This window comes from Lagenorhynchus albirostris, chromosome 2 (assembly GCF_949774975.1).
Source record: "Lagenorhynchus albirostris chromosome 2, mLagAlb1.1, whole genome shotgun sequence".
Lineage (NCBI taxonomy): Eukaryota > Metazoa > Chordata > Mammalia > Artiodactyla > Delphinidae > Lagenorhynchus > Lagenorhynchus albirostris.
Window position 1 is genome coordinate 28,450,500 of NC_083096.1, and position 25,833 is coordinate 28,476,332.

The following is a 25,833-nucleotide window of genomic DNA, read 5'->3' on the forward strand; positions in this document are numbered from 1 at the left end:
AATGCCAAGTAAAACATGACCCTTTCCCAGCTACCCAATCAAATTTCATGGTCTAATATTCCATGAGGATTCAAAATCACATTAGAAAGTCTGAAAGTTGTATTGGATTCTCTCAAATTTCCTTTGGGCATGAGCAGAAATGTCCCAGAATGGTTGGTGGAGATTATGTCAGGCAGAGCCATGGAGAAGGGGTGACCTCTGCCTTTCCAATGACTTCTCCACATGAGGACTGGCATTTTCTTCCCTCAGCACTGTTTCCTAGATGAAGTGATTGTTATGTAACCACTACAGCATCTGTGTTGTCATAGTAATGGGCATGTTTGGTTACCAGGTTTGAAGTAAGAGTGTCCATCTGAGGTGGGTGGAGGAAAGGTCTGGAAAAACCTGCAGAGGGTTCTGGGGGATGGAGTTGTGTGGGTGGGTGGAGCAGAAAAATCTAAGGGTAAGTTCAGTCTATGACTTAGGACACCAAGTGTCCAGAGTAGAAAGCCTGACCTGTTGTCTGGTCCATGGAGAGAGAGTGGATCAGAAACTTGACATGAGGGGAGGAGAACAAGGAGCACAGAACAGGGGCAGATGAGACACGAAGAGGGTCAGTTTCTTCCTATGACTGGGGCTAACCCTGAAGATCATCTGTAGTCAGCACCAGCAGAGCCTCTCAGATATCCAGTGAGGCCTGGACTATTTTTGTTTTTTGAGGCTTCTAGGAAAGAACAAAGAAAAAATTAAAGTTAAGAAAAGCTAAAATAGGGTTATGAAGTAACAATGTATTTCAAATAATTATATCTACCAAACTAATATTTTTTTAAAAAATTAATGCAATGTATGTGATACTTGCAAGATGATTATAGGTTTTATTTTAAAATAATGGCTGGAGGAGTGGCCAAGAGGGCCACTGAGCTCAACTCCTCCCACAGGCACATCTAAATTACAACTATCTACAGAGCAACTACTGATGAGAAAGACCTGAAGGCTGGCAGAAAAGATCTTATACAACTTTATATAGAAGAAACCACAAGACTGGTAGGAGAAGCAGGGACACAGTATAGTCAAGACCTATACCCAAGTGTGGGCAACCCACAAGTCAGAGAATACTTACAATTGCAGAGGTTGTCCCCAAGAAGCAAGGGATCTGTATCCCACGTTGGACTCTGTACCAGGAAGATAAGCATCTGGAACATTTGGCTGTGAAGGCCAACAGGACTTACTTTGGGGAGAGCCAGCATGCTATAGAAAATAGAGACTCCACTCTTAAGGGTGCACGTAAAATCTCATACCCTCCAAGCCCAGGGCAGAAGCAATAATTTGAAAGGAGCCTGAGCCAGAACTGCCTGCTGGTCTTGGAGAGCCTTCCAGAGAGGCAGGAGGCAACTAGAGCTCACACTGGGGACATAGACTCTGTGTCAGCCATTTCTGGGAACTCTTCTACAAGGAGGACACTGGTGTTAGAAAACACCATTTTGGAGTCTGCTGTCTAATCTATTAGCAATGAGACTTGGCCCCACCCACTAGGCTGTGGACAACTGTACTGGGATACCACTGACCAAGCAGTTAGTTGCTTGTGGACACAGCCCCACCACCCACAGGCTGACTGTCACTAGAGAGCCCAGGACCCAGCCCTGCCCACCAATATGGAGAACTAGCCCTAGGACACCCTGGGCCCTGCAGTCAGAGAACCAAGGACCCAGCTCCATCCACCAGTGGGTAAGCACCAGCCCTGGGACTACCTGGGCCCTAGTGATCCACACACTAGAGAGATGGCACTAGTCCCAGGACCCCTAGGACATTGCATCCAGAGACCCTGGGACCCTGCTCCATCCACCAGAGGGCCCAGGACCCAGCCTCACCCAGCAGTGGGGAAAGCACCAGGACCCCCAGGATCCTATAGCCAGAGACCATGGCACTAGCCCCAGGACCATCTGTGGCCCTACTCCACTCACCAGTAGGCTGACATCAGCTTTGAGAACCTTGGGCCTTGCAGTGAGAGAACCCAGGACACAGCTCCACCAACCAATGAGCCAATACTATCCCCAGGACCAGACCTTACACACCAGTGAGCAGGCCCCAGTCCTGAGATCACTGAGGTCTCAGCCACACCTGCCAGTGGGTTGTTACCAGCTCCAGGACCACTGCAGTCCCACACCTTCTGTGTCAGAATCCATCCTACCCACCAGTAGGGCAGCACCAGCTCTGGGACACCTCAGGCTCCTCAGACAACCACCTGGGTTAGAGGCCCCATACACCAGCAGGCCACCACAAGCTTTGGGACACACCAGACACCACAGCCAACCATGTCAGTAAACGGCCCCATACACCAGCAGGCTGACACTAGATCCAGGACCTCCACAATCACCTATCCTGGAATCCTGCTCTGTCCACAAGTAGGCCAGCACAAGACCCAGGCAGCCTTGGGGCTCAGCAGCCAGCTGCTTCATGACCTGGACCTGCCCACCAGTGCACAGCAGACTCCATACAAGGCAGGGCCTGGCAACCAACTGGACTGGGAGTCAGCCAAACCTACCAGACCACCCACAGTAGTGAGCCCACTACAATAGAATGGTCCATGCAGCCCACATAGGGGAAACCACTAAAGCATATAGCTCTAGTGACCAGAGGGGAGTGCACTGCCGGGATGCATAGATGTCTCCTATAAAAGGCCATTTCCCCAAGACTAGGAAACATAATCAACTTATGAAATACATAGAAGGAAATATAGCAAATTAGGTAAAATGAGGCAACAGAGGAATATGTTCCAAACAAAAGAACAAGATAATACCCAAGAAAAAAGAACTAAGTGAAATGGACATAAGCAAGCTAACCAATAAATAGTTCAAGGCAATGATAATAAAGATGCTCAAAGATATTGGGAGAAGAAAGTATAAACAGATTGAGAAGTTAGAAGTTTTTAACAAGAGTTAGAGAATATAAAGAAGAACCAAAGAGAGCTGAAGAATACACTAACTGAAATTAAAAATACACTGGAAGGGTTTCCCTGGTGGTGCAGTGGTTGAGAGTCCGCCTGCCAATGCAGGGGACACGGGTTCGTGCCCCGGTCTGGGAAGATCCCACATGCTGCGGAGCGGCTGGGCCCGTGAGCCATGACCACTGAGCCTGCGTGTCCAGAGCCTGTGTTCCACAACGGGAGAGGCCACAATATGAGAGGCCCATGTACCGCAAAAAAAAAAAAAAATACACTAGAAGGAATCAACAATAGATTAGATGATACAGAGGAATGAGTCAGTGAACTGAAAGAGTAGTGGAAATCACTGAAGATGAATAGAAAAAAGAAAAAAAAATTAAAAATTGAGTATGTTTAAGACACCTGAGTGACAACACCAAGCATACTATTATTCACACTATAGGAATCCCAGAAGAAGAAGAGAGTGAGAATGGGGCAGAGAACATATTTGAAGACATAATAGCTGAAAACTTCCCTAACCTGGGAAAGGAATAGACATCCAGGTCCAGGAAGCATAGAGAGTCCCAAACATGATCAACCCAAAGAGGACCACATTAAAACACTTGTAATTAAAATATCAAAAATTAAGAGAAACTATTAAAAGCAGGAAAGGAAAAACAAGTTACATATAAAGGAACATCCTTAAGGCTATCAGCTAACTTTTCATCAGAACCTCTGCATTCCAGAAGGGACTGACACAATATATTTAAAGTGATGAAAGGAAAAAAGCTACAGCCAAGAATACTTTACCTGACAAGTCTTTCATTCATATTTGAAGGAGAGATCAAAAGTTTTACAGACAAGTAAAAGCTAAAAAGAGTTCACACCAAAAAATGAGCTTTACAAGAAATGTTAAAGGGACTTCTCTAAGTGGAAAAGAAAAGACCACAATTAGAAATATGAATATTATGAAAGGGAAAATCTCATTGGTAAAGGCAAATATACAGTAAAATTAGTATCAACCATGTATAAAGATAGTAGGAACATTAAAAGAGAAAAGTAGTAAAATTATCTACATCTACAATAACTAAGTAAGGCATACACAAAACAAAATGATGTAAAATATGAGGTCAAAAAGAGTGAATGTAGAGGAAGGAGTGAAAATGCAGGGTTGTTAAAATGTGTTTGAACTTAAGAGATCAGCAACTTAAAATAATCATATATATTATATATTTTTTTACATTAATCTTACATATTATAATTTATACACATATATATAATATATATAAGCTTCATGGTAATCACAAATCAAAAATCTATAATAAATACACACACACAAAAGAGAAAGGAATCCAAACATAACACTAAAGATAAGCATCAAATCACAAGGGAAGAGAGCAAAAGAAAAAGAAAGGAAAAATATAACTATAAAACAACACCAAAACAATTAATAAAATAGCAATAAGTACATACCTTTTGATAATTATTTTAAATGTAAATGGACTAAATGTTCCAATCAATAGATACAAAAACAAAACCCACATATATGCTACCTACAAAAGACTCATTTCAACTCTAAAGACACACACAGTCTGGAAGTGAGGGGTTGGAAAAAAGTATTCCATGCAAATGGAAATCAAAACAAAGCTGGGGTAGCCATAGTTATATCAGACAAAATAGACTTTAAAACAAAGACTGTAACAATAGACAAAGAAGGACGTTACATAATGATCAGGGTATCAATACAAGAAGAAGATGTAACAACTGTAAATGTATATGCATTCAACATATGACCACCTAAATACATAAAGCAAATATCAACAGATATAAAGGGAGAAATTGACAGTAGCACAGTAATAGTAGGGAACTTTAACACCCTAATACATCAATGGACAGATCATCTGGAAAGAAAATTAATAAGGAATTACTGGCGTTAAATGAGACATTAGACAAAATGGACATAATAGGTATATGTATAGAGAATATCTCATCCAAAGTTAGCAAAGTACACATTATTTCAACTGCACATGGAACATTCTTCAGGATAGATCACATGCCAGGCCACAAAACAAGTCTCAATAAATTTAAGAAAATTGAAATCATATTAAGCGCCTTTTCCAACTACAACTCTATGAGACTAGAAATGAACTACAAGAAAAAAACTGCAAAAAAAAAAAAAAAACACATGGAGGCTTAACATATGCTACTAAACAACCAATGGGTCACTGAAGAAATCTCAGAGGAAATAAAAATATATACCTGGAGACAAATGAAAACAAAGCACAATGATCCAAAATTTATGGGGTGCAGCAAAAGCAGTTCTAAGAGGAAAGTTTATAGTGATACAAGCCTACCCTAAAAAAAAACCTTAGGGTTTACAAATCAGGAACAATTCATTACCTTTCCTGGGTCACCTCACACAACACCTCCCATCCCCTGTCTTTCTAAATGGAATTTAAGACAGGTTTAAATTTTTAAAGTTTTACAATGAAATACACAAATATAAATATTCTTCTTGCATTCTCATCTATTCCAAATAGATGACAGCAAATTCTTGATTCTGAAGGCATAATGGAATTAGCTGTTTCTTGTTTAATTCTAAGTTCTAAGAGAGTCCTAAGAGCTTACTATGTCCATGGTGAGCTATTAACAGGACTTTTGTTAGTTAGCTCACAGAAATGAAAAGGAGTTCTGTTTGAAAAATGAGAATTTTTCTGCAGATCTAAATTTTCCAAGAATCGATAACACTGAAGGGACAAACAATGGTAATTCATTTTTAAATTTTAAAACAATGTTATTGTCACTTCACATCATTTTGTATAATGCAATGAATCTCTTTGAGTCTCAAATTACTTTGTAGGCATTAAATATCTAGGAACAAGGAAAGGAAGTACATGAGGCGTTCTGAGTTCATAGGGTTGTTCTAAGGAGTAAATTATATGATGTTGACAACTACGTGTAAAAGAATGAAATTAGAACACTCCTTAATACCATGCACAAAAATAAACTCAAAGTAGATTAAAGACCCAAATGTAAGGCTGAATACCACGAAACTCTTAGAGGAAAACATAGGCAGAACACTCTCTGATGTAAATTGCCGAAAGATCTTTTTTGATCTTTTTATTACTCCTAGAGTAATAAAAATTAAAAACAAAAATAAACAAATGGGACCTAACTACACTTGAAAGCTTTTGCACAGCAAAGGAAATAATAAACAAAACAAAAGGACAACACACAGAATTGGAGAAAATATTTGCAAATGAAGTGACCAACAAGGGATTAATCTCCAAAATATATAAACAGGTCATGCAGCTCAATAACAAAAAAACAAAGCCAATCAAAAAATGGGCAGAAGATCTAAACAGACATTTCTCCAAAGAAGACATACAGATGGCAAGAGGCACATGAAAAGATGCTCAACATCAGTAATTATTAGGGAAATGCAAATCAAAACTACAATGAGGTGTCACCTCACAACAGTCACAATGGCCATTATCAAAAAATCCAGAAACAATAAATTCCGGGAAGGGTGTGGAGAAAAAGGAACCTTGGTGGGAATGTAAATTGGTACAGCCACTATGGAGAACAGTATGGAGATTCCTTAAAAAACTAAAAATAGAGCTATCATATGCTCCAGCAATCCCACTCTTGGACATATATCCGGAGAAAACCATAATTAGAAGAGACACATGTACCACAATGTTCATTGCAGCACTAACAATCTTATGGTTACCAGGGGGAAAGGGAGACAGGAATAAATTGGGAGATTGGGATTAACAGATACACACTACTATATATAAAATAGATAACTAATAAGGACCTACTGTATAGCACAGCTAACTCTACTCAATACTCTGTAATGACCTATATGGGAAATGAATCTTAAAAAGAGTGGATATATGTATACGTATAACTGATTCACTTTGCTGTACAGCAGAAGGTAACACAACATTGTAAATCAACTATACTCCAATAAAAATTATAAATAAATAAAGATGATGTTTGTTGAGCACTTAGCACAGTGCCTGACAGAGAGCTAAACTAAATCAATGTTAGTTACCATTACTGTTTTATCCAAAGCAAAGATGACCAAGCTGAAATCTCTTTGTAACTTGCAACAACTTGTATGTGCCTGGAGGTACACATGTTTAGTCAAATCTCTCTTCCACAAGTTGCCTCTTCAGATGTGTCTCCCGGCACTCTATTGTCCCCAGTGAGGGGACCACATTTTCTCCAATAATTCATTGATCAGACACTCTGCTAGGTCCTGAGAGCACAAAGGTGAATGAAAGCAGTCTCTACTCATAGAAGTCCAAAAGAATGGTCTGACATGAGGCTGTTGATTCAGGACATTGAACACAGGCTACCGCACAGGGAAGCACAAGTTGTCAGGGAAACGTATGGAAGGGCACCTGACCCAGACTGGAATGACCCGGGAAACATTCCTCTGGGGAGAGGACCACTGAGTGGGTATTGAGAGGGGAGCAGGAGCGAGCTGTGGGGCACACGTCTTAGGCAGACATGGTTACATGTGCAAAAACCTGGAGACAGTAGTCTGTTTTTTGAGTGAAGATGTGGCAAAGATAATGACAGTAGAGCTAAGAATATGGATAAAGAACCTGCATGCTAGGCTGCACAGGAGCTATGAATGGGGAGTTACTGAAGGGATTGAAGCAGGGGAGCAGAGTGATCTGACCTGACAGGGGGCTTAGAAACACTACTTGGGCTTCATTGTGGAGAATGGGTTGAGGGGCCTGGTTTGGAAGCAGATAGCCTACTTTAGAGGTAGCATCCACATGAAAATAAGAAGCCTTTTCCTAAAGTGGTGGTAGTGAGGCTGGAGGAAAGCGGCATCTTTTCTCATATATCTTTTTCTAGGTGAGGGCTGTGCTGAACATCTATTTACCATGCAAACTGCTTCCTGCTCTATTTCCTCCTCAGAACTATGATCACCTCTTCCTTATTATGTAATTTATTTATTTTACATTTTGTCCTCCCTTCACTAGAATATTAGGTGATTACTTTGGATAGGTATGTTGCCAGTTTATTTCACTTGTGTGTCCCAAGCGCCCAGAAGAGTCCTAGGCACATTATGGGCACTTAATTTATATGAATTAACATCATTTGATTAAATGAATGTATGAAGACTTAGGACAAAACTTATAAATTTGGGAGGCTTCCCAAAAGTTGAAAGATGTCAGCAATGAAGAAAGATGATATATCAAGTAAATTGGTACAGCCACTGTGGAAGACAGTATAGAGGTTTCTCAAAACACTAAAAATAGAACTACTGTGTGACCTGGAAATTCCATGCCTGGGTATATATCCAAAAAAAAAAAACCCCACTAATTCAAAAAGATACATGCACCCCAATGTTCATAGCAGCATTATTTACAATTGCCAAGATATGGAAGCAACCTAAGTGTCCATCAACAGATGAATGGATAGAGAAGATGTGATACACACACACACACACACACACACACACACACACACACACACAAAGGAGTACTACTCAGCCATTAAAAAAGGAATGAAATGTTGCCATTTGCAACAACATGGAAGGTGTTATGCTAAGTGAAATAAGTCAGACAGAGAAAGATAAATGCTATGTATGACATCACTTATATGAGGAATCTAAAAAAATACAACAAACTAGTGAATATAACTAAAAAGAAGCAGATTCACAGATATAGAGAACAAACTAGTGGTTACCAGTGGGGAGAGGGAAGGGGAAGGGGCAATATAGGGGTAGGGAATTAAGAGGTACAAACTATTATGTATAAAATAAGCTACAAGGATATATTGTACAACCCAGGGAATATAGCAAATATTTTATAATAACTATAAATGGAGTAAAACCTTTAAAAATTGTTAATCACTATATTGTACACCCCTAACTTATATTATACATCAACTATATTCAATAAAAAAAAACTCCAAAAAAGGATAAACCTTAAATCATAAGTTTTTACCTGATAGGCCTTTGATATTTGGGACTTGGGAGAATAAGCAGCAACCTCTTGAGAGGGAGAATAGTAAGTGCTGAGGGAAAATGTTTATTTTGAGTCCTAGTGGTGAAAAAGAATACCACAAGGAAGATGAGGATGTAGGAGAGGTTGTTTACCATGGATGGGAATTCCAACACTCTGGGGTGATCCCCAAGAAACAGTACTTTTATATCTCCCATGTGATTCTAAGGCACAGCCCAGCATGTGTGTGATGAGCTTCAGACCGAACCCTGGCCACCACACCACATCAAGGAAGACCAGGATCTCAGGGCAATTGTGCGATCAGACACAACAAAGCAAAATGTAGCAGTAACAACCACCACAACTAAACCATGAAAACCAACCTAACAAAGATAGCAATATATAAAACCCACTAGTCTCACATTCACACATTTACCTCTGCATTGTCCTGGTAAAATCTGGGGCTCAGGTACAGACCTGCACAGTTCCCTGGGGTTCTCTTGGAGATAGACCATATGACCAGCCCTAATACCCTAGGCTAGATTAGAGTTGGGGCCCTTTCTATATACTTCTATATCTCCCTGTATATCCCCTATCAAAACCCTTGTCACGTGTAAAAGAAATCATTTCTTGTTTAGTATATAACTTCTCAACATACTAACCATGACCTCCTTGAGACAAGGATTCTCCTGTTTGTTCACTGCCATACACCCAGGACTCAGCAAATGCCTGGCACATAGAAGAAATTCAATATATGTTGAATTAATGAAAAGATGAATAATGAGTGGGTGGAAGCTTCCATCCATCACTCTTCCCACTTTCAGAAGTACTCTCATCAGGGTCAGAGAGACACTGAGCCTCCTAGGGATGGAGGTAGCCACTGTCACCAGTCCTTGGCCTCAGAGAAGTGCTCTGTGCATCTTTCTTGGGTGACACCATATCACGTACACAGTAAATGTCAGCCAACCTTTAGGGTGGAAGGAGTGTGACCCAGTTCTGTGCCCCCAAATACCTAACACAGTGTTTTATGCATAGTGTATAATCAGCAAATAGTCATTGAATAGACAGATGAATGTTTTTCCACATAGAAGTATGTATATGCATCATAACCTAAAGAAAGCCACAGACAAAGAAACCCCAAAGCAGACATCTCTAGGTGGAAATTCAGACACTGTGCCACCTGAGAGGCAGATAGACTCTAGAGGGCAAATGAGGCTTTCTGAGGGCCTTTGAACTTGTTCATTCCAAAATTTTTTGAGTTTTTTCATTCCACAAATATTTATTGAGGGCTTGCTACATACCGGGGCTGCTGTGGGCACCTAGGGTATATCAGTGAACAAGACAAAGATTTATGCCCTTCTAGAGGTTACCTTTTACAGGATACAATAGCAGTAGATAGTTAAATTATATATCTACAAGTTAAATTATATGTCTAGTAGTTAAATTATATAGTGTGTTTAAAGGGCATAAATTCTCTAGAGAAAATAGAAGTAGAGCCAGTGAAGGGGCTCAGGAGTGCGGGGCATGGAACAGTGTGGGGTGTTGCAGTGCTTAATTCAGTGGTCAGTGTGGCTGTACGAGACGGCAGACTCTGTCTAGGAGGACCAAGTCAACCTGGATTTGCTCAAGGAGAGCTTGTATATGTTTCAAAAACGTAGCTTGAATCTATAGAACCAAAACATACATTCCAAACTGAAGAGAAAGGCAGATGATAAACAACTTCAAAGAGTTTTAATGAGCTCTTTTACAAATGCTTAAGGAAGTAGAGCAGAACAGGAAGAAAGGGTAATTTATTTGATTTGATGCATTCTTGCTATAAATTTTAATGTGCATTTTGGGTAACTAGAGGTTGCCTTCACTATGAGTGATATTCATTGCCATTGAATGAATGATTTGGAAACAGATCATACTTAATAACATATGTTTTTGTTAAGAGCCAGGGCATGGACTGAGCAGGATGGGCCAAGGTCTGTTTTCCCTGAAGCAGTGTATGGGTGCTTCTCCCTTTCAACCATCAGCAATGGGAGAAGCATTGCAGGCCTGTGGCCAGCTGCTACAGAACTGCAAGATATAGACTGAGGCTTATCATGACCCACAATTTCTCCTTGCCTTCCTCTAGAAACTACTGTCTGGCATTGACCTTAATGGAAAATTATTGAACTGGAAGAGAATGCACTAGCTTTAGTTAGTGGAAATAGTTTTAATTCAGTGAAGACAGTGGGAGATTCTGACAAGATAAAGAAGGTGCTGCAGGGTGATTACCTACCTGCCTGTGAGCTCAAAAGTGAGTGTTCCCTTTTGAGGCTATACTGTGAAGTCACCATAGCTGGTTACCAGGCTTAAGTCCCATTACTTATGTTAGGAGAAAAGCCACATGTAAATGAAGAAAATAATAGTTAGTAGCTATGTTCTAACCAGATGAACATTGGAAGAAGGTTTGTTGGGAGTTTGGAATAAATGTATGCAATAGAAGAAGCTCAAGATCATTTAGACTTTGTCTTGAGTTGTAAATAAAGGGAATTGTATTGCACTACTAGATCAAGACATTCCCTGGTACTGTGATTCTTTTGTTCTTCCTGCAGATGTGGTCATAGAATAGATAAAACAAGTGTTCAAGGAATCACATTGCATCAACTATCCTAGTGGAGTCTACATCTCCACAGAAGAAAACTCATGGAAGATAGTAGAACTCACTCTCCTGGTATAGTGGCTTTTTGATAAATGGTTTATGTTTCTTACAGTTGTAGCCACTTAGAACCTTAATAATGCTCATTGGCCTTTGCTACTTCCAAGGAGGGTGAGCTGGAGGAAATGAATAAGGATAGAGTGAGGAGGGAGTCAAGAGTAACCAAATCTTCCTATTTCACTTCTCTATGATATAATGACTTGAATAAAAATTTAAAGCATAAGGAAAAGTTAATGAAGATAGTTTTTAGATATTTCAGTAAAATACTGAATGAAAATTTCAGTAAAATACTGAATGAAAACTCTATGTCGTAACTATGGGCATGTCAAAGAAATGGGTATATTAAGATGAAATCTGCAGCTCCATAGACAAATTTTTGTTTTTCTTGAATTTTCCAGATAAATAAGACACAGAAATGAGCTTAATTCTGTAAACCTACCCTCTCCTTTTTGTTATTTATTATTTATGCATACTAATAGTATTTTAAAATATACAACTTATATACATACATAGATTCTGAAAACAATAAAAAAATAGGAAAGCAAAATAAGAAAATAAATATCACTCATAATTCTACCACTCAGAGTTGAACACTTTCATTTTTATGTATATCTTTCTGGACTCTTTTTTCAATAATCCTACCTTAACACATATATAATTTTATAAACTTGACAACTGTAAAACAAATGGTAAATTCTTTCCCTGTATGTCTATATCATATGGTGTTTGATCATTTAAAATAGGTACTTCTGAAAGACACTATACTTAAAAACTGAAGATAGATAAATGAAAGTAACCATTAAAAAGACGGCTATTGTTTGACTAAAATTTTTCATAATATTTTTAGAAGAAAACATAGGAGAAAATCTTTGTGATATCATCTTAGGCAAAGTTTTCTTAAGCAAGATACAAAAAGCATAAATCAAATCAAACAACAACAACAAAAAGAACTTCATCAAAATTGAGAACTTCTGCAAAACAGATATCTGACAAAGGGCTTTTATCCAAAATATATTTTAAAAGCCACTCAATTACAGGAAGACAAACAACCTCTCTACCCCACCAAGAAATGGATAAAATATTTGAAGAGACATTTCACACAAGAATATATATACATAGCCATGAAGTACATGAAACATCATTAGTCATCAGAGAAATGCAAATTAAAACAACCATACCCTCACTAGAATAATCAAAGTCAAAAATATTGAGCACACCAAGTATTGACAAGGATGTGGAGCAACTTGAATTCTCAACATTGCTGCTGAGAATGCAAAATGGTATTGCACTTTGGGAAACAATTTGGCAATATTTTACAAAGTTAAGCATACACTGATCATGCAACAGCGATCTCACTCACTCCTAGGTATTTATCCAAGAGAAATGAAAATATATGTTCTCAAAAAAGACTTGTACATGATTGTTCATAGTATCATTATTCATCATAGCCAGAAAATGAAAATAACCCAAATGTTTATCAACTGTCAAATGGGTAAACAAGTTGTGGAATGAGTATTCCATACAGCAAAAGTATAAGGTGTTAAACACACAGCAACATGAACTAACCTAAAAAATTTTGTGCTGAGTGAAAGAAATGAAACACAAAAAGTAACCTATATAATTGTATTTATATGATACTAGAAATGCAGGTCACTGAGGGCTTAGGGAAAGGGGTTGTGGAAGGGGATGGTGGTTACATGACTGTGTACAAAATGTATGCTTAAAAAGAATGAATTTTATTGTATATAAGTTATGCCTAAATAAGCTGGAAAAAAGTGAATAGATATATGAAAATTACTATAAAGAAAAGAGCTATTGTTTGGATGCCCTGACATGCCAAAGTCACAGAATCAAGAGGTTTCATCAACTTTTCCCCTCAGTATCAATATCACCTGATTGATATGACTTTCAGAAAAGATACATCTTTGCTTTAATCGGTCATTATTGATTTGTCTTTTAGATTTATGTAGCCAATATTCTATGGAGCACTCAAGTTTAATCCATAAAATCTGAACCGTGTCTATTTTTAATATTTTTGAAGTGAAAATAACAAAAGAAATGGAGGTGGAAATAAAAGTGAGGATGTGCAATAAACATTACAAGATCAAAGGAATTCATAACAGTAAGCAAAAGCGCAAACAACTCAGCAACTATCTCATAGTTGAAGACTTTATGAGGCACTATATGCCTCAAAGATGTACCAATTGCCGCTTACATAATGTGTACAAATATGTGATTCAATTCAATCAACATTTATGAAGTCTTTACAAAAAACTAGACCTTTGGCTAGTTCAAAAGTGCTGGACCTTTAGCTAGGGGTTCAAAGACATATGATCCTTGTCTTCCAAAAGCCTATTGAAGAAACAAGCACTCTGACAAATATCTACAATTCAAAGATATTATAACAAAGTTATACAAAAAATACAATGGCAACCAGACATAGGAGTAATCAATTCTGCCTAGGAATTTCAATGATGGCTTCACAAATGTGACATTTGAGCTGGAGTTTTTCAGAAAAGTAGGAAGGGAATTCCATGCAGAGGGAAGAGCAAAAGAACAAGGGTATGAATATATATAGTAGATTCAGCCTACATGGAAAATTCAAATGAGAATGGCAGAGAGGAGATAATGGTAAGATATAAGGATGGCAAGGGTCAAGCAGAGAAGGGTCATGCTGAGTGTTTTTTATTTTCTTCTGTTTGAACGGAGAGCTAAAATAGGCCTTCAACCATGATATAGTAGCTGCTATGTGTTCCCTTTACTGAATCAGCACTCACTCCCTCCAGCTGCTGTATGTGTTGGCTGCTGAATGCTAACAACTGCCTCTCTTTGGAAAATTGTCTTCAGCTGACAAGTCACTTTGGCTTGGAAGTTACTCCTCCTCCGCTACCAACATCTCAGGAAATCCACAGCCAAAGATGGAGTTAACTGAAGATACAAGAGGCTAACCCCTTTACCTTAAGAGGGAACAACTCTGTGTTGTGATTTATGCTTATGAGCCCTTCCCCTGTGGATGGGACCAAGGCTAGACTTCATCTGACAACACACTCTTCTCCCTTTCGTATCTTCTTCACTCCCTCCCTTACAGGTTTTTCCTGAGAGGACCCTTCAGTAAATCACAAGCACCTCACCTCCTGTTCCAGGCTCCACTTCTATAAAGAACCTGACTAAAGGCACCAGGGAATAAGGTGATCAGATTTATGTTTTAGAAGGATATCTCAAGAGTGTGGAAGTTGCACAAATTTTAGGAGAGGGGAAGGTTCAAGGTTCATTTGGGCAATTTTGAGGGCCAGCATCAGGGCATCAACTGTATGGGGATAAGGAAAGGGGTAAGTGATTCCATTATCTCCTGGGTCAAGAAATGTTTGAATAAGGGAAAAAAGTGTAGGATGACCCTCAATTTTTGAGGGCAGTTAGGTGGATGATAATATATCATTTACTTACCTGCACAATGAAAGAAAGGAAAGACTTTTGGGAGGCAAAATGTAGACAGAATTGACCTCGTTACACCTTAAATTTGAGGTATCTAATGGGGCTTCCAGGAGATAATGTCCAGTTAATAGTGTGAAATAAGTTTTCAGAGCTAAAGAGAGAGGGCTGGGATAGGAAAGCAGATGTGGGAGCCACTGATATTCAATTAGTCATTGAAGCTATAAATACAGTTGAGGAAAAGTGAGCCATGGACGATTTCTGGAGAACTAACACTTGAGAAGCTACTGGAAGAATAGAAACCATCTGAAGAGTTAATGAAGGACTCCAAGGGGAGAGAGGAGAATCTGAAAAAAGAGATAACGTCCAAACAAGAAAATATATTTCTGAAAAGAATAGTCAGAGATATTAAGGACCATGAATAGTTGAAGGAGATGAGTACTGTACTAAGAAGAAGCCAACTGATTTGGCTCTAAATGGAGGCTCTAAATGACTGTCACAGAACTATTTCAATCTGTGGTGAGGACAGAGCTAACTGACATTGAGTTGAGGAGTGAATGGGAATTGAGATTGAAGAGGCCAGAAGCTTGCAACACAAGGATTTACCCTGTAGTTTCGTTCTCCATACTAAACAGAGTTATTTTTATGCCTCACTCATAGCCAGTTTTCAGTTTGGGCTGTGGAAGAGAATTGTGCAACTGTCACAAAGCAGAAGCGTCTCTGAAGTGGGAGGTACGAGAGGCTTAGAAACTTTTTAAAATTGTGAAAAAGTAAGATCTTAGTCAGCCAACCTTTCTGCCTACCCACAACTCTGCAACAGCAGCTCAAAATTTCCCTGGAAAAGCCCTTGGAGCCCCAACCCACTTCAGGCATGCAGATCCCATGCTGTGATCCTGGTGGAGTCCTGGAGGTACTGCACTCCAACACCAGGAACTAAAGTTCATAGGCACCCCAATACATGAAAAATGCATTTCCCTTGGAATTGTGACATTCATGGGAAGATAGAGAAGAATGAAGAGAAAGGGTTCAGATAAAGCTGCACTTCCAAAACTGTTTCTTGTTTTAAATACTTTTTTGTTTCTGTCTTATAAAAATCTTTCTATTCAGCATTTCTTTCTTTGTGTTTGGTTAATTCACGCTGTTTTCCTCATTTCTGCTCCCATCTCTACAACATATGCCTAAGTTTTAATGTAGAGGAAAAAGCTCAAACTCAGGAGAGAGTCTGCATTGGAAATAGGCTTTAAGATAGGATACTCTGCTGAATCTAGGTTATGTGCCTACTCAGATTTGCTCAGCTCCACTGGTTGACCACTTGCTCAATGGAGAGCTCTGATTGCTGCCACCTAGCCTAGCCTCTTAACATTTTAGGCATTTTCAGCTTCCCTTGGGGATGAGGGCCAGGAGAGGCAAAGTCTCCATCTCACCTGACCTCACCCAGCGAGACAGACTATGGCTCCCCCAACAACTTCTAGATACAAAGAAATAACTACACTAGTTTTTCTAGTGGCTATTCTGAAGGGCCAGGCAACACAACCTAAAAGTGCAGGAGGGTCAACATCCCATGGGACAAACTTTGACCAGTAAGAACTAGGACATGGGAAGAAGCCAGCCTCTTCCTCCTACCGTCCATCAGAGTGAAGTGAGGCATGGTGTTTCTGCCCAGCCTCTCTGGAAGACATTCTACCTAGTCAAGCCCCAGCTGTGTTTCTTGTGAAGATGTGGCCAGCTCGGTAGGGCAACACCTTGAATATGCTTTTCCCTCTTTCTTGGATTACATCCCTTTTTCCCTCTCACTGATGACCCTGGAAATGCACCTTCCAGTAAAGCCTTGGTAAATAAGCTTCGTCTCAACCTTTGTTTGCTATGGAACCCAGGGTAAGCCAGAGACCAATACTTAGAAGAGAGAACTGTTTATAAAACTTAGAATTGAAAGGGTCTTTAAAGACAATCAAGCTCAAACTCCCATCCAGCAGAGGAAACTTTCTTTCACATGTTTGGGCATGTCTAATACAGGGATTATTTCCTGGAGAGTCCATTCATTCCATTATGGAGAACACAGTCTATGGAAATTGCTTTCTTACATTAGGACAAAAATCTACTCTTTTTGTGTACCTTCTGCCCATTAGTTCTAGAGCTGACTTCTACTTGGGTGTCAGACTTTAAAGAAAAGCATGATCCCAGAGCTACCCATTTGAAAATACTAATCCTGAAAAAGGACACATGGAAATTACTCTGAATTCAATGAAAACATACACAATTAAGGAAACTTGTTTTAATCATTTCCATCCTATTACAAAAAATATAGGTGGTATAACCAAAATAAATTAGATTACCTAACTCTTTCCCCAGTTAACAAAGTGCCAAGCAGGTGCTGGTTATGTCTTGCCAATTTGCATCAGCTTCCTTAAAGTACTAAATGAAATTTAAGTTGAATAAAAGGAGGTCAAGCTGTTACACAATGCTTCTCTAGAGATTGTACATCAAACCTGGTTGGTCACTGAAGTACCTCAGTCATTTTCTAGAGATTCCCTGTTCCTCCCCTACATTCTCATTCATATTCTACCTGTCTTTATCATGACACTCACCTCACGGTGCTAGAACCCTTTGTTTTTTCTATCCCTCTCTCATTAGACTATGGCTCTTCAAAAGTGAGAATTGTCTTCTTCATATTTCTAGTCACCCCCCTGCCTCTGATCCCCATGATAAAGCCAACCATCCTCTACATAGCAGGCTTCAAGTGTGTGATGCTTGGATTAATTAATATTCCTTTTTCCTAATCCCTAAATTAAGAATATAAATGCAGGTAGGCCTGCTTCTCTGTCAAGTTAGGGTAATTGTTGCTGAATGAGTGAGATAAAACAACTGAAAATTACCATTTTTTCTAGACTAGTAAAAAGAAATATAAAGCATAAATATTTTGACATTCCCAGTGGTATTTTGGGTAAGCGGCTTGAACTAAATTTGTGGAAGTAATGTTACTTCTTAATTCTCCTCTTTTTAATCTTAGTTCTGTGCCTCTTTTTCATTTTCTTGACAATGAAGTTCTTCTTCAAACAGAGCTCTTTGATTCTTTCCCCAGCACCCTAAAGAAGGCCTCAGGGCCAGAACTTTTGTGTCACGCTGTAACACATTACCTGTGTAAACTCTGCTTTTTAGAAATAGCAGCCCAGCAATGCAGGCACAATGATACTTTTATTTTCAAAATTGTTTATTTTGACATGTTTCTCAGAACGAAAGTTTGGCACATTTATCATTTTCCTCCTATTTCTTGCAAACACTAAAGTGGTAAAGGATTGGCACCTCATTTGTCAAAAAGCGAGCTTAATTTAAGGCTGTGGTCTGTGGCCTCAGAATAATGTTAAGGTGCTGACCTACACTGACATGACTTTCTCCTGGCTGGCATGAGGACACCTACTCAGTATGAGTGTTAGGTGTTCCTGAAGAAAGTTCACTCTCTCCATACAGAATCACATTTTGGTAGCTCAATTTCTCACTGATAAAAACAATAAGCATTCTTTTTTTAAAAAAATAATTTTTACTGGAGTATAGTTGCTTTACAATGTTGTGTTAGCTTCTACTGCACAGCAAAATGAATCAGTCATACATATACATATATCCCCTCTATTTAGGACACAACAGTGCATTAAGTAGAGTTCCCTGTGCTATACAGTATGTTCCCATCAGTTGTCTATTTCACACATAGTATCAATAGTGTATATGTGTCAATCCCAAAATGTACAAAATTACCTGAGAAGGTTAATTTAGGTCATTCCCAGCCACTAATACCCCTGTTCTATTTACTTCATCAAATTGATTAGGCTGTAATGCAGTGGGCCCGAAGGAGAAGATTTTGATGGGGCAGGGGGAGGAAATGTCAACATTTTCTCTTGAGCCTGGGATAATTTTAAGTAAGTAAAGCCTAATAGAACCCTACAGTAGGGGCTTGTGGTTGTAAAACGACAGAAGGTAGCAGGATCCAGGAGCTCTGAAGGGAAGCTTGGGGCCTCTGAAGGAATTTCATATTAAGCCCACTTCACAATTTTGCCCAGAGCTTGTCCTTCCTGAAAACAATAGCAGCGGCCCCACCACATTGCTTAAAAACAAACATCAGGAAGGACTAGAATAGGGAGAGCTAAGTGCAATATTGATTTTAATTTAAATCTGTAGCCTACTTCTGTTCATTAGATAGGGTGATTGTTAGAGCTGCCTGGCATACCTTGGAAACAAAACAACACACACACACAACATGAAAAGAAACTCACTCAAATCATGTATTTAATATGGCCATCTGCAGTGGATAGCCTTATTTACTCTGGAGTTAGTTGGGGTAAAGCAATAGCTTCCCATGATTGGATAGATTGTGGTTTCAATGAAAAAAAAAGGTCACCAGCCATATCAGTAAACAAAGGATGTTACAGCCATCAAGCCACTATAGCCACCTCTGACAGTGAGCCCTGAGGGAACTCAGGATGGAGATAAATGAACTGCCCACTGCCAGGCCCTCAGCCGTTGCAGCCACCCCCAGTGTTGCACCCTGAGAGGACTCAGGATGGGAAAGAATGGGGATACTGGCCCTAGATAGCTAAGGTGCAACGTTATCAAAGGAATGATTTCAGTGAGCCCAGACTCTTGCATCTTCCCATATACAGAGAAGCACTAAATTCCTTAACTTGAATTATCTGGTTTTCTTTAATTAATGGTAATCTTTTGAAGTTCCAACTACCTGGTCTTTGTTGCAAAAACTCCTATGTATCCTGGCTCCTCCCTTACCTTTTTGGAGTATCTCAGCTATCTGAGAGGCTATGTCCTAGGCTTAAGCCCTTAGCTTTGTCCACCAAATAAAACATAGCTCTCAACTTTTAGGTTGTGAATTTTTTTTCAGTTGACAACAGCCACGAAGCAAAGGTACAATTTAGCCATCGATTTAGGTTAAGATCTCCTCAAAACAAATTCTTCATGTCACCCTTTGAATAAGACCATAGACACCATAGACAGCACTGGTAACAATCAAGTGGAAAAAAATCCCTAACCAGCCTTCTGCCTTTTATATAGATCATCAGAAGACTCTCTATAGTAGTTCTTGATACTATTTAGGATTATTCTAAAGAGTTCTAACATAATTGCAGAGTTGACTGCAATCAGTGTTCATTAGAGGTACAATGTTAAGTGATAAAACTGGGACATACATACCATAAGAATCATGATGGTCCTACTGTGGATTCTTCAATGTCTTCATCATCATTATCATCATCAACAACAATAACAACAATGTATTTGAGTGTCATGACACTTAGGACACCGATAGTCACTTGGGCTATAAAAAATAATAATAAAAGTATTAATATCCCACTTTAAAAAGAATATACCCAGAGGAACATATTTATAGGTAATTAGCTAGAATGGATATCTGTATATGTATGTATGTGTACATATATACATACATATATATTTGGTTTTTTTATTTCTTACATCATGGACTTGTTCTCAGGATTAAATTTTAAAATTCACTTAAAACACTTTGTGCCTGTCATATGGTATTCAATAAATGCTTATTTCCCCCTGCCTTGCCCCAACCATAAGCATCACTGAAGGAACTGGAGCAGTTTACTCAGGAGAAGGGAATGAATAGACAGATTTTCCCATCCAGTTGTAACCAAGCAGAGTCCTATGGGGCCTACCCTGGACAGACCCCCCCCCCCACATATCCTCTGCTTTAACTCCTCTTGGAAATACCTGGATAACAGTATCTGATGTACGTTTCCTGAGTTGTTTTGCAGATGCTAAAACTCTCACCAAATGGAAGGAATTAACTATCTGATGACCATGAGCACATAGCCCCCAGACCTATACTGGAGCCTGAAGATTAATGGTGTGACATTGCTCTGTTACCTCACCGTCAACCAATCAGAGAATTGTGCATGAGCTGGTCTCACATCCTGTGACTCCCCTTCTTTACCTTGCTTTTAAAAATTATTTCCTGAAACCCACTGGGGAGTTCAGGTATTTTGAGCACTAGCTGCCCTGGATTCCTTGCTTTGGCACCCTGCAATAAACGCTGCAGTTTCTTTCACCAAAACCCAGTGTCAGTAGATTGGCTTTACTGCGTCCGGGAGAGTAAACCCAAGTTTGGTTCAGTAACACAAATATGGCCTTCTTCAAGATGCCAAAGTATTTTTTTGTGTGTGGGGGAGATTAATTTATAGGTATCCTGGGCCACTGAGACGGAAGCAACAGTAGGATGTTTAGATGATTCTCAGCAACATCTTGGGCAATGGTGTGGAACATCTCCTAGCCATGCACACACATCTGTCAATGGGAGATCCTCACCTCATAGGAACCAAAAGTAGCTCCTTATTGTGGGTGGTGTGTAAGGGAGGTTTCTTCAATGGCAATGAGTGGACTTCAAGTATTAACTCGACCTTTCTATAGCCAGAGTCAGTCCCTTATGGTGCTCAGCTGGCACTCAATACTGTCTTCATTTCTCTCTATGTGGTCCCCCTAGTTCTGATTCTCTTATCGCTGCCCCCTGCAAACTCCTCCAAGAATATGTGCCATCACCATATCATTTTCCCATCAAATACTTATGGCATAAACTCCGTTTCATGATCCTTTCAGAGCCTCCTAGTTTGAATTTCAAGAATCAGTTCTGGAGGTCAGAAAAACAGAACAATAACTTTGAATTTACTTTTTCATTCCAGCTTTAACAATGATGATTCTCCTCAAGGTTACACATCTTCCTCTGCTTGACTGAGAGGGTAGGAAAAGGAAGCGTGAGAAAGAACATGTCAATAACGATGAATAATTCAGGGACTATGTGGCTATTAAAATTGCTCCCAAACTGGATGTTCTATGGTTATACAACACAAACCAGGTTCACAATCCTTCTGAAGTGACAGAACGTATATAAAGAGCTAACAACATAGGGAACAGCAAACACGAAGTCCTGGACAAATGGCTTAAACAAAAATTCAGACAAGCTGGAAGGTAGGAGAGACCAATGTGAGCTAGGGCAATCTCTTGTATTTGGTAAGGTTTTCACATAATAGAAGATCACTTGCATTTATACTTAATTCTATTTCTGCCACTGAAGGAGATGAATAAGAGATATTGAATAATTAAGGGGACTCTGACATGAAATGAACCTGGTATGTATGAGTTCTGGGCATGACTAATCTCTGAGCCATTTCATGCTGGATTCAGTTTCCTACCCTCATCTAAACCCACTTGACTAGGATCCTGACAACTTGCCTGGAGCTTGTCTTACCCTTCTACCTGTCAGTCTCTGTCTAAAAATCTCTCCTGAAAAGACAGATCCTGTAACTCATAAAACTGAGGCCCACCCACTTGTAATATCACCGTCCACCTAGAACCTTTCACTGATATGACCAACTTGGATTAAGCACACCCTCCTTGCCACCAACCATTGCACTGCACATGGTTCCACTAGTGCTGTCTCTTCCACAGGCCAGGTCTTAACAATTCTTGGTTGGGAGTTCCTTACTTCCTAGTGCCTGGCTTTCTCCTCTTCCCTATCAGTTCAAAAGGTGAGTCATTAGCTTGACTTATGACCAGATATTTTTATTGGCAAAAAATTGGAATTATTAGGGGATTTGTGATGAGAACTGTTGGTTCTGTACCTCACAGTTAAGTACTCTGCATGAAGCATGTGCTGAATGAAGAAAAGAATTTATAAATATTCATCCAAAGATATTAAGCAGATAATAAGGAAATATTATAAATAACTGCACTATAATTACTTTGACAACTTATATGAAATAGACATATATCTTGAAAGAAATAAGCTACCAATGCTCACTAAAGAAGAAACAGATGCTTATGCCATAAGTATTGTATGAGAAAATGAGATAGTGATGGCACATATTTGATTTCTGAATAGCCCTATATTTTTAAAGAAATTGAATTTTTAATGAAAAACATTTCCACATAGAAAACTTCAGACCCAGGAGGCTTCAAATAGTGAACTATGTCACACATTTAAGGTAGATATAATACCAATTTAACACAAATTCTTCCAGAAAATAGAAGAGAATTAATAATTCCCAACACATTCTATTGGTCCAGTGTTACCATGATACCAAAACCCAGAAAACAATATTATAAACAGACAAAACCAAAGACCAATACCCCTCATGAAAATACATGCAAAAATAATTAACAAAATATATATACTAAAATTATGAATATATCATATATATCATATATATATAGTCATAGTGATCAAAGGAAGTAGTTCTAGGAATGTAAGGTTGGTTTAACATACAAAAAAAATCATTGCAGTTCACTATGTTAACAGAATAAAAGAAAAAATATATGACCACCTAAATAGATCTAAAGAAGTATTCAATAAAATCCAATCCTACTCATGTTAAACTCTCTCAGCAAATTAAGAATAGATGGAAACTTCCTCAAACTGATAGCAAACATCTATAAAAAACTTAACATCATACTTAATGGTGAGAGAATGAATGCTTTCCCCCTAAGATAAGAAACATGGCAAGGACTTCCACTCTTTCCACTTCTATTCAACAATGGTTGGAAGAACTAGCTAATACAAGAAGGCAAGAAAAGGAAACAAACAAAATTAATGATGAAAATGAAAAAGTAAAACTGTATTTATTTGTAGATGACAAAAGCATGTACAGGGCTTCTCTGGTGTCTCAGTGGTTGAGAGTCCGCCTGCCGATGCAGGGGACACGGGTTCGTGCCCTGGTCCCGGAAGATCCCACATGCCGCGGAGTGGCTAGGCCCGTGAGCCATGGCCGCTGAGCCTGTGCGTCCGGAGCCTGTGCTCCACAATGGGAGAGGTCACAACAGTGAGAGGCCCGTGTACCGCAAAAAAAAAAAAAAAAAAAAAAAAAAGCATGTACATATAAAATCCTAGAGAATCTACATAAAATCTACGAGAACAAATATATGAATTTATTAAGGTTGCAGAATACACGGTCCCCAAGCAAAAATAAATAATATTTCTATGTAGTAACTATAAACACTTAGAAGTGGAAAATTTTAAAATATCATCTACAGTAACATTAAAAAACAAAAAGTACTTAGGGTAAAATTTAACAAAAATATGTGTAAGGCCTTCATAATGAAAACTAAAAAACATTGCTGAGAGAAATTAAAGAAGATAGATGTACCATGGTTATGGATAGGATGATTCAGTAATGTTAAGATACCATTTCTTTCCAAAGTGATCTATAGATTCAAAGCAATCAAAATAAATATTTCAGCAGGCATTTCTGTAGAAATTGCCTAGCTGATTCTAAAATGCATATGAATATAAAAAAGATCTAGAGTAGTCCTAAATTTTTTAAGACCAAATTTGGACACTTATACTACCTGATTTCAAGACTCACTGTAAAGTGACAATGATGAAGATTGTGTGATACTGGTATAAGGATAGTAGAACAGTAGAAAATCAAGAAATAGACTCTATGTACAAAGCCAATTGGTTTTGGACAAAGACGTCAAGGTGATTCAATTGGGAAGGGACAGTATTTTTCAAGAAATAGTGCTGGAAAAATTAGATATGGAAAAAAAAAAGAGAGAACTTTCAACCCTTACCTCACCTTACATAGAAAAATGGATCATAGACCTATGTATAAGATAAAGCTATAAAACATCTAGAAGAAAGCAAAGGAAAATGTAAAGTCTTTGTGATTTTAAGTTAGGTAAGGTTTTTCTTAAGGAGAACACAAAAAGTATGAACCATAAAAGAAAAAATATTGATGTACTGAACTTTATAAAATTTAAAAACACCTCCTCTTCAAAAGGTACTCTTAAGAAAATGAAAAGGCAAGCTTAAGAAGGGGTGAAAATATTATTTATACATATATCTGCCAACTCATATAAGTCAATAATAATAATTTGAATAATTCAATTTAAAATGAACAAAATATATTAGTAGACACTTCCTGAAAGCAAATAGACTCATGAAGAGCTGCTTAATGAATATGGACATGCAAATTAAAATCACAATAAGATATAATCAGCCACTTTGGAAAATAGTTAAGGAGGGAGGGAAAAAGGGAAGGAGAGAAGGAGGGAAGGAGGGTAAGAAGGAAGAAAGGGAGGAAAAGGAAGGAAAGAAGGAAGGAAGGAAGGGAGGAAGGGAGGGAGGAAAGAAGGAAAGGAACAGCTCTATCTGCTTAAAGCACAGGTTGGAGCCCAGAAGCCCTCCCCATTCAGGTCCCTTCATTCCACATTCTTCTACTAACTTTCACCTCTGAGCCCCATTCAAGCAACCTCTGGGACTGAACAGTACGTAGTTTGAAAACTATTGCTTCAGAGCAACTCTCTCAGCTCAGGAGCAAACTTTAGACTATGGGAAGAGAGTGATCAAGCCATTTGAATTTTGCTTTAATATTTAATTTCTAGTTCTTCTTAATCTAAACTCCTAGAAAGCCTGAAAGTGAAATACCTTCACTATTCTGTCTACTATAGCTAAGTACTCTAAGTACCTGTGAATAAAGCACCTACATAACATATCAAAGTTAACACAACTTACCAAAGCTTACTCATCCCATATGTCTACTAAATTAACTTCACTAAATGACACTAGATGAGGCCATTCATGGCTTGAGACTTGCTTTTACTGCTCAACTGTCCATTACTTGAATGTATAATAACTAATTAAATTCCTTTCTCAGAGTACAGCTCCAGGGATATGTAGGTAACTCTGCAAAGTCATGGGAAGCATTTATTACCACCATTACTGAACCCAAGGTATAAAAAGCTAAATATGGAAACAATCATACAGTGAAACCTCAGGAAGAAAACACTGACCAATTAACTCTGTGTATGAAAGCTGAAGCAGTTCTTATCAT